Here is a 10,032-nt window from a genome sequence, read left to right on the forward strand (position 1 = left end):
GAAAATAACTTCTTCAAGTTTGAAAATGGCATGTTTCAACAAATGTCAGGAGTAGAGATGGGCTCTAGAGAAGCATCTTCATTAGCCAATTTAGTTATGGCAATGTGGGAGCTGAAACATCTTATTGGACATCCTTTTGCTGAGAATATAATGTTTTGCAGATGTTACATAGATGACCTTTTTTTTCTCTGGAAGTGTGACTATGCCACTTTCCTTTCATTTGTGGGTCATTTGAATAACACGACTAATTCCCTTAGATTCACCACTGGAGGTTTTGGGAAATGTATTGACTTTTTGAATGTACATTTGACTCTTGATTGTTCCATTTGTAAGTTTGTAAGTAATATTTGCAGAAAATCTACTTTTGTAAATCAGTACATACACAAGGACAGTCTACATATGAAAAGAGGTGTGGTCAAAGACCAGTTTATACGGCTTAGTCATTTCACTAGTGACCAAATAGTATTTAAGATAGAAACTGACTAACTTAGTAATTTCTTTGTTCAAAGGGGGTATGACTACACATGGTTAAAAAGAATTGCCAATGAAGTTATAACTTTGAAAAATAGTTCAGCAAGTCCTAGTCTGTCGATTCAAGGTTCAAATACAAAGATCTCAGGACATTTTCCATATGGGAAGGGTTCTGGGTTTAATAAGTATAGTTTGGCATTTCCCATTCCTATAACTAATAAAATGGGTATGATTAAAACTATAATTTCTGACATCTGGAAAGTTCTGTTAGGGAATCATCATCTCGCCAAAGTCATAGGTGAGAGACATTTGTTCACTTATAAAAGAATTGTCAACATTAAAACAATTCTAGAAAGTGGAAAATGAATTGATTTGCTGGTTAGACCACAAATGTTTGGTACTTTTTCATGTGAGCACTGCAGGCAGTGTAGTTATGTTATTAATTCTTCCTCTGTAGAGTTTAAGCACATTGACAAAACTGTTTAGGCTAGAGATTATTGCACCTGCAATAATGTTAACATCGTTTGTGCATTTTGTAATTCTTGTGATCATTTCTATGTGGGGAAAATGATTAGAACCTTAAGTAAAAGGATTTATGAACATGCTTTGGCCATTAAGAAAAGGGATTCTTCCAATGTTTTAGCTTGTCATGCTATGGGGTGTAATAATTTTTAAAAATATTTCATTTTTTGTACTAGAAAAGGTGAATTCTGACATTTTTTGTGGATATTACAAAACTTTATTAGAATGTAGAGAGAGTTTGTGGCAGATTGTGCTGCTGGCTGACCAAGCTCCTGGTCTTAATGAGACTATTAATATAAAGTATTTTTTACAATTTTATAGATCATAGTTAGTTTACATCAAGCACTTTATATTGAGTAAATTAAATCCATTACTATGTTTTTACATATGTACAACGTGGTTTAATTTGATTTCAATTGCTTTATGTAACAAATAATATTTTCTAAATAATTAATTTGTTAGTGATGTTTATTGGATGACTTATGCCACATGAGTTTTTATTTATTTATTTATTTATTTATTTTTAATTTAAAAGTGTGGTAGAGTTTTGTGGTTATTTCTGATGAAGTTCTGTTTTTATTAAAAAGGATCAAAAGCAATAAGTTTGGTGTCCGATTTCTTCTGCCTGTTGCCTTTCCAGCTATTTTTAGTTAATTAGTTTTTTGGAGTTTAGAGTTTGGTGTTCATTATGCTTAAATGTAAAACTAGAAATAAGTTCTTTTAGTTGTACCAATTTATTGTATGTCACATATGACGATAGTAATTATCTCTTAATTTTTTGCTTACCTCAACACTTATCTCTCTTTTTTATTTTTATATATGTTGTCCCAACATTTTGATGTAATCAGTTTCTGACAGCTAACAAAATGCTTTACAGAATAGGGAGGTAGGTGAACCAGTGTGGCTCAGCCTGCCCCTGCTCCACCAACTCCTGCACTTATGCCCAGCACATCTGGGACCCAACCTGGTAGTACTGCCTCTGCTGCCCCTCCACAACCTGGGCCTTCCACAAGAGGTAGCATTACCTTGAAAGCTGATGCAGTAGTACCTATGGGAGTATTTCCAGAGGTGGGGATTTGTCACCTGCTAGGAGATGCTAGGCTTGGTGCATGAGGTCGTGCAGAACACCACTGTTGCATGCCTCTGTTAGATGGAGAGTATGCTCTCTGTAATGGTGCAAAACCAAAGATGTCAAGTACTCCAACAGCTAGAAGAGTAAGGGTATGTTGATAACAGTTCTGTTGGTGATGACTAGATTTTCACTGTCCCCATGATAGAAGGGTCATGAGCATCTAATGTCCTCTCCTTATTCTCAGTCATGATGTCCCCAACCTGTTGTGTCCCTTACCATCCCAGTGTCTTGTCTTGTTTGTCCTGTTTGTCTGCATCCACTTCCTCACCTACCCTACTTACTTGAACCAGAAATACCTATGGCCCTTACTCAACATTCCTCTCTTACTGAAATAAAAAAAAAAACTCGGAAAAAATAGCGGAATGGGACGATTTCCCTTTTTCGCAATGTAGTGCGATCTCGGAGTTGATATATTTAAATAGCGGGGGTGTAGTGGGTGCATGGGGGCTTGCCCCCCTGCTAGCAACATTTATTTTTTTTATTTTATTATTTTATTTTCGTTTTTACATGTCCGAACATTTAAATGTTTGAGCATATGGTCTTGCCATATGAAAGTTGAACATTTGAATTTTTGATCATGTAAAGTAGACCCATATATATATATATATATATATATATATATATATATATATATATATATATATATATATATGTATGTATTATCCCATACATGGCTCTCCATTTCATACATGTGTCTTCTTGACACACTTGATTTTGTTCAATTGGCTATACAACATGATTGCATTCTTGTCATCCCTCTTTGTTGTGGTAACAGTCCAAATTCAGCCAATATACTATACATATTTTATTTTACACTGTTGAAGAAGTGGATAGCCATGATTCTTTCCTACCTCCCTCCTATACATTCCTATATTGCTTTCCTTTTGTTCTTCCCTGTGCTTACCTCCCATTTCACCACTTTCCTATCTACCCCATTTTAATACCTTTAATCTGGTCAAAAATAGAATCACTCACCACACAAATAAGTAACAAATCCCCAATGAAGCCCTTCACTTTTTGTCCTCCTGGTTTGTGTGGAGCTTCGCATCATGCACAAATATCAAGCGACGGTGAATGGCTATTCATGTCTTATGACATGGTGTGGTTACCCCTATGCAATGCTGCTTTTTATTTTATTGTTTTATTTTCATTTTTACATGTCCGAACATTTAAATGTTCGAGCATATGGTCTTGGCCATATGAAAGTTGACATATGAATTTTCGATCATGTAAAGTAGATATATATATATATATATATATATATATATATATATATATATATATATATATATATATGGGAACACTTCACATAATCGTTATTAAAATTAAAATTTTGGTATTGACCATATGATCGATAATGGATCGAATAATTAATAAAATGTGTGTAGTGTTCGTAATTATTTTACTACTTATACATTACAACGTACAGTGCAATATTGTTGCATTTGTGTTGTTGCAATGTATTTTTTGTTATTGTGGCAGTATTTTTTGTTTCGTGGTATTGGCAGGCCCAAGGCTAAATTTCCCTTTACCCGAGATTTCCCCCATTATATATATATATATATATATATATATATATATATATATTATCCCATACATGGCTCTCCACTTCATACATGTGTCTTCTTGACACACTTGATTTGGTTCAATTGGCTATAGAACATGATTGCATTCTTGTCATCTCTCTATGTTGTGGTGACAGTCCAAATTCCGCCAATATACTATACATATTTTCATTTTACACTGTTGAAGAAGTGGATAGCCATTATTCTTTCCTACCTCTCTCCTACACATTCCTATATTGCTTTCCCTTTGTTCTTCCCTGTGCTTACCTCCCATTGCACCACTTTCCTATCTACCCCATTTTAATACCTTTGATCTGGTCAAAAATAGAATCACTCACCAAACAATTAAGTAACAAATCCCCAATGAAGCCCTTCACTTTTTGTCCTCCTTGTTTGTTTGGAGCTTCACATCACGCACAAATATCAAGCGACGGTGAATGGCTCTTCATGTCTTAAGGCATGGTGTGGTTACCCCTATGCAATGCTGCTTAAACCCGCTGCACTTAGGAAACACACAGTTAAAGTAGAATAAATCATTGTTAAATTATATTAGGAATACATGTTTAAAATTATTAGAGGCAACTGGATTCAAACCCTGTATCATCTGGGCACACAATAAGTATTTCAATGTACTTACAGCTGCTGCTATAGAGTCAGTTAAGCTGCAGGTGTGTTTCATACACTAAGTAATATTTGAACTTGTTTTATGCTTAACATGTTTGCGCAGAGGTAATCAAACCAATAGAACTCTCAAAATGTTATCAATGAAGCAGATGCCTGCATTAGCTCATAGCTTAACTATGCACAAATGGGGAAAGCAGTATAAATACTTTTTTAAGGTTAAACAATTTCTGATACAATTCCAATATGAACTATTTATAAACACCATAGTATCTGTTAGATGTGTCTACCATAGTCAGTATGGATAAGTACTTCTCAAGTTCTAGTGGGAGTCCTTAAATGTGTATCTTGCATGAGCAAACACTTTGCCGTTGAACACCCAAACCTGCTGCTTGAAAGTGCACTAGAGAAAGTATACATTACCACGTATTACTTATGTTTTCTGCCCACTTCGTTTTCATCCCATTAATGTATATATAAATCACAACCAAAGGGAAGTCACTTTTTAAGGAGAGAACACATATTTGCACTGTAGTCATGTGTTATCTGCACTTATGCATTTGAACCTTGGTGTCTCAGTATTTGTTCCCAAATATATCAGCTATGCTACAGAAATAAATAAAAAATGCTTTGTTACATACCACATACGTCATTATACTGACAATACACATTTAGATTATCTAATACTTGTATTAATGTGGACAGCTGTTTGCATATAATTTGTAAAGCTATCTCTTAAAGTATACTTGCACATTGGCAACAAAACAGAAAATATTGCACTTTGCACACTCATAAATGTGGTAACATGCAGAACTTTAATATCTTGACAGTCTATATGGCTACCCATTCATTTCATACAGGCCTCCCAACATATTCTCTGAAACATCCAGTGATGATATAATCAACTATAAATTGTCTGAGAGCATTGCAAAAGTCAGATTTGTGCTGTGGTACTTGGGTTAGGTGCTGAGTTCTGTAGTTGGCATACTTAGTTAAGTAGGGGTTTTAATCTCACTGCAGTCAACTTGCATGTGTCTAATCAAGAAGAGTGTGTCTGTGTATCCTACAGCCATAAATACACAGAGTGCAAATATTTTGACAGTTGTACAGCAATACACATCCACTTAATACAGGACTTCAAACATATTCTCTCAACAATCCAGTGATGATGTCATCCACTATAAATTATCCAGCAGGAGGGTCAAAGTCAGATTTGTGCCATGGCACTTGTATTAAATACTAAGCTTTCTAGTTGCTCTACTTATTTAGGTAGGGGTTCTTATCTCATTATGGTCCATGTGCATGTGTGCACTCCAAAGTGTGTAACTGTGTATCCTACAGCCCCATTGAGTACAAATGTTTTGAAAGTTGTACATGGCTAGCCATCCATTTCATTCAGGCCTCCCAACATCTTCTCTGAAACATCCAGTGATGATGTCATCCACCAAAAATTCTCCAGCAGTATTAGAAATTCAGAGATGTGCTGTGGTGCTCGCATAAATACTGAGTTCTCTAATCAGTGTACTTAGATAAAAGTTCTAATCTCACTGTGGTTAACTGTTGTGTGTTTATGTTTGCTAAGTTGGTTGACATTCAAGAAACCATTTTACACCAGCATGTGGGACACTGCTACTACCATCTTCTGCTCACCAGGCACTGCTGATGTTATCAGTTATAAAGTGTTGTGTGATGCTATCAAGAAAAACAGGCTTGTGCTGTGGAGCTTACTTTAACTGCTGTGCTCTGTAAATAGGTAGGGGTTCTGTTCTAACTGAGGACAATAGGTAGGTGTATATATATATGTGTGTGTGTGTGTGTGTGTGTGTGTGTGTGTGTGTGTGTGTGTGTGTGTGTGTGTGTGTGTGTGTGTGTGTGTGTGCTTGTTCAGTTGGTTGACATTCAAGAGACCATTTTATTCCAGCACATGGGACACTGCTACTAACATCTTCTCAACAGACACTGCAGATGTCATCAGTTATAAAGTGTTGTCCAACACCGCAAAAGGCAGACTTGTGCTGTGGTGCTTGTGGCAAGTCCTGTGCTTTGTAAATAGGTAGGAAGCCTATTCTCACTGCAGTAAACTCTCTGTGTATTCAACACTCACACTCACTGTGGTAACATTTTTTAGGATGATATGTGAGTCCACAACTATGTCTAACTCGCCTATGAATATCTTCTTGTAGCATACAATGATCATGTCATCCTATGTAACATGCAATCTGACAGTATTCAAGACAAACCTGTGCTGTGGTAGTAACATTAACTACTGTGTTTGTAAGCTATTTTAACTACACATATATTTGTTCTAATGTGACAGCAGGCAAATTGCATATCTATGAATACAACTATCACTTTTGGGACAATTTTATAGACGGATGTAATCCACATCCATGCCCTACATTCCTACCAACATGCTGTCCTCAGCATATAATTATGCTATCATGCTCCATAAAGTGCAATGTGACAGTGTTACAGGCAGACATATGTGGTGTTGCTAAGTTGGTTGACATTCAAAAAACCATTTACACCAGCATGTGGGACACTGCTACTACCATCTTCCTCTTACTAGGCACTGCTGATGTCATCGGTTATAAACTGTTGTGTGATACTGTAAAGAAAAACAGGCATTCATATTCTATACCTACACATGTGTAATGTTCAAATCAGGCCCAGTCTCCTGATATGTGTGTGTGTTTGGTGGCACATTATGGTCAGTGTATAATCTTTGGAATTGCTCTTCATTTCACTACCACTTGGGGAACCTTTCATATAGCCCCATGCATCCACCATTCTCCTTTTTCCTCTGGCTACATAATATCCTTCCTGTAGAGGAGAGTATGATGCCTTCATACATGCATCATGAAGCAGAGTCCCTACATGAGCCTCTGCAAGTCATCTCCAGACCACTGCATTTGTGATTGCTAATTCTGTCATGCTGTGGTGCACATATCCAATAATGACAGTGGCAGGATGTAATGTAATCCAACAAATATACACATAAGTACACTAGCCTTACTATCTTCCATAATATAGGTATAGGGATTTTGTTTACATGGTATAATAATGGCTAGGATTTCATATGGTGTTGGCCATTAGGCTAATAATGTCCTTTGACCCTATGGACAGTTGACATATTAATGTTGCTGTTATAGACATGTGCTGTATTGAGGTGTGGATACACAGTATGGCTACAAGAGATTATTAAAATCTGTGATGTGAGCTGATATATTGATAGCCATTGCTGCTGTCATATTACATGCTCCTATAACAGGTGTAGTAATAGGCCACCTGGGGACTGTTGACATGGTATGATGCACTTTCTATGTATATTGGTAAAGTACTAGGGCATGTGTTGTAGTAGAGCTGATCAACCTACTACACAGTTCACGTTCAGCCATCAGAGTGACACTCTCAGTATGCCACAGATGTGCATGTGTCTACATATTACCATTAAATATTCTGAGACAGACATCAATATGAATTCATATTGATTACATGGTCACATAAATCTTGATTTGTATACATCTTGTTAAGCTGTGATATATACAACCAATGTATCTCATGTTTTGATTCAATTGCAACCTTGTAGAATTCATTTTATGTGCAGTTGTGCTGTTATACCCAAAGATTATCGATGTGGTCAGCAGCACTATTGTCTGACTATTAGCATTTGTGTCAGGAAATGTTCTGCATGAGCCACAAGCAACTGATCTCTAATGTGTCCTGATATAACATCATGTTGCTCAAACACAGATGGCGCATGAAACACATATTAACATATGTTGTGCAACTGCTGTAAGTACACTGGTACAGTTGTATGACTATGTGCGTAGTACCAGTGTGTGGAATGTGATAAATGACCAAGGTTGTATTTGGAGGTATTTCCACAAATCATTTATTCCAATAAATGTGAAATGCTAAGGGGAATCAAATAAGCACAGATCTGTATGTGGGTACCACCAGACATACCAAACAGAAGGAAATAGGCAATCCACTAGCTGATGCTTTGTCTCACACATTAGCCTTCTGTCACCACTAGTCATCAGCCAAGGTATACATGCAAACATTATTCAGTTTTTATTCTCATAAAGGTAGCTCATCTGTGCACTCACTGCAGCTAACACAGAATCTATGTGCCCTAACAACATCACAGGTTGCCTGTACAGTGACTCAAAATATGGACCTATCAGACACAGTTGGATCCAAACTTCAACATTGCCTCCAGACAGCTCATGTTCCTGTAGAAGGGTGTAAATCAACATGCATCCTTTTAACGGGGGGGCATCACCTACATCACCTGAGGCATGCATGTATAGACCCATCCTGACTCTCCTCATCTGTGAGGTAGACCAACAAGTCAACATGGACCTTCTCCAAAAGGACACAGGTAATATCCCAACTGTGTACGAAAAACATGTCTGATATGTTCAGGCTACACTATGTCTGTTACATCAGTTAGATATCCTCAACAAGTTTACCAAGAGCTTGCATGATGACAACACTGTCATCCTGCATAACTTGACCTGTCCAAGTCATTTTATGCAAATCCATGCTGAGGTATTACTAAGAAACTGTCACAAGTGGTCATAAACACATTTATCACCAGGTGTGTAGACCACTGGATCACATACATGACAGATAAATATGTTGAAGTGTGTAAAGTGACCTATATCTAGAGTCCAGTAATCAGGTTGGTACCTCAGGGCTCTGGGGTAGGCCCTTTCCTGTTCATTATTTAAGTCTCAGATGTCAGGAATGACTTATACATCCTTTGTTCAACCAGCTTTGTGTAGGACTACAAATTGTGGACAATCATTGAATTCAAATGTGGTTTTGGTATAATACAGGCAGCATCAACTCACACAAAGGATTGTTCCCACAGCCATGGAGATATAGTAGATGAACAAATGTTCATGGCAGGATAAGTTACATTATAAAGGCAAATACACAAGCTAATTATAGTACAGACAGCACACTCCTATGAGCAGAATAAGTGGTATGTGACCTGTGTACTCATGTAGATGGTATGCAGAATGTCCAGCAGCATGTGTGCACAGTGGTGACTACTCCCTTGTATGTAGCACAACTCCCGAGTATGTGCAGAACATCCACATCAAAGGGCATTATAGTTCCATAGTTCTCAGCCTTCAACACACCAATAACTGAGTACAATGTACCATTTTTCATGAACCTCACAACACATCCTCCAGGGATGAGTTACTCAAATGCACCACATTTACTACACTGAGCTCGCACACATCTTATCAGCCATACCTACATATTTTTTTGTTGCATAATAATAAATGTTTGATGTTGTGGAACCCCCATCAAAGTTTTATACAATATGCATGTGTGATACATGTTCATGTGGCACACACAATAAATACATAGCTGATTGACAATATTTGAATCCCTAGGAGCATTATGTCTTGGATTACTGTAGAATGCAAATAATCATGGCTGTTGGCTGTATAGAAAATGCTATGCCCAAAAAGAAAAAGAAGAAAACAAATGGAAAAAGCATTCATTTACGTTTGCAATTTAGTTTTGTAGTTATGAAGCAGTGGTAAAAGTGAGAAAGATAACATAAACTAGAAGCAGAGAAGGGAGGAAAAACAATAGAGAAGTATTAATTGTTTATAGTAGGAGAGAAACAGTGAAATTGTACTAAGCTCTTCATCACGATGGGTTCCACATGTGATGAGTTAGGAAGAGGAGGTA

The sequence above is a fragment of the Protopterus annectens genome, chromosome 3.part0 (genome assembly GCF_019279795.1).
Source record: "Protopterus annectens isolate FY-2018-M chromosome 3.part0, PAN1.0, whole genome shotgun sequence".
In the NCBI taxonomy this organism is placed as follows: Eukaryota; Metazoa; Chordata; order Ceratodontiformes; family Protopteridae; genus Protopterus; species Protopterus annectens.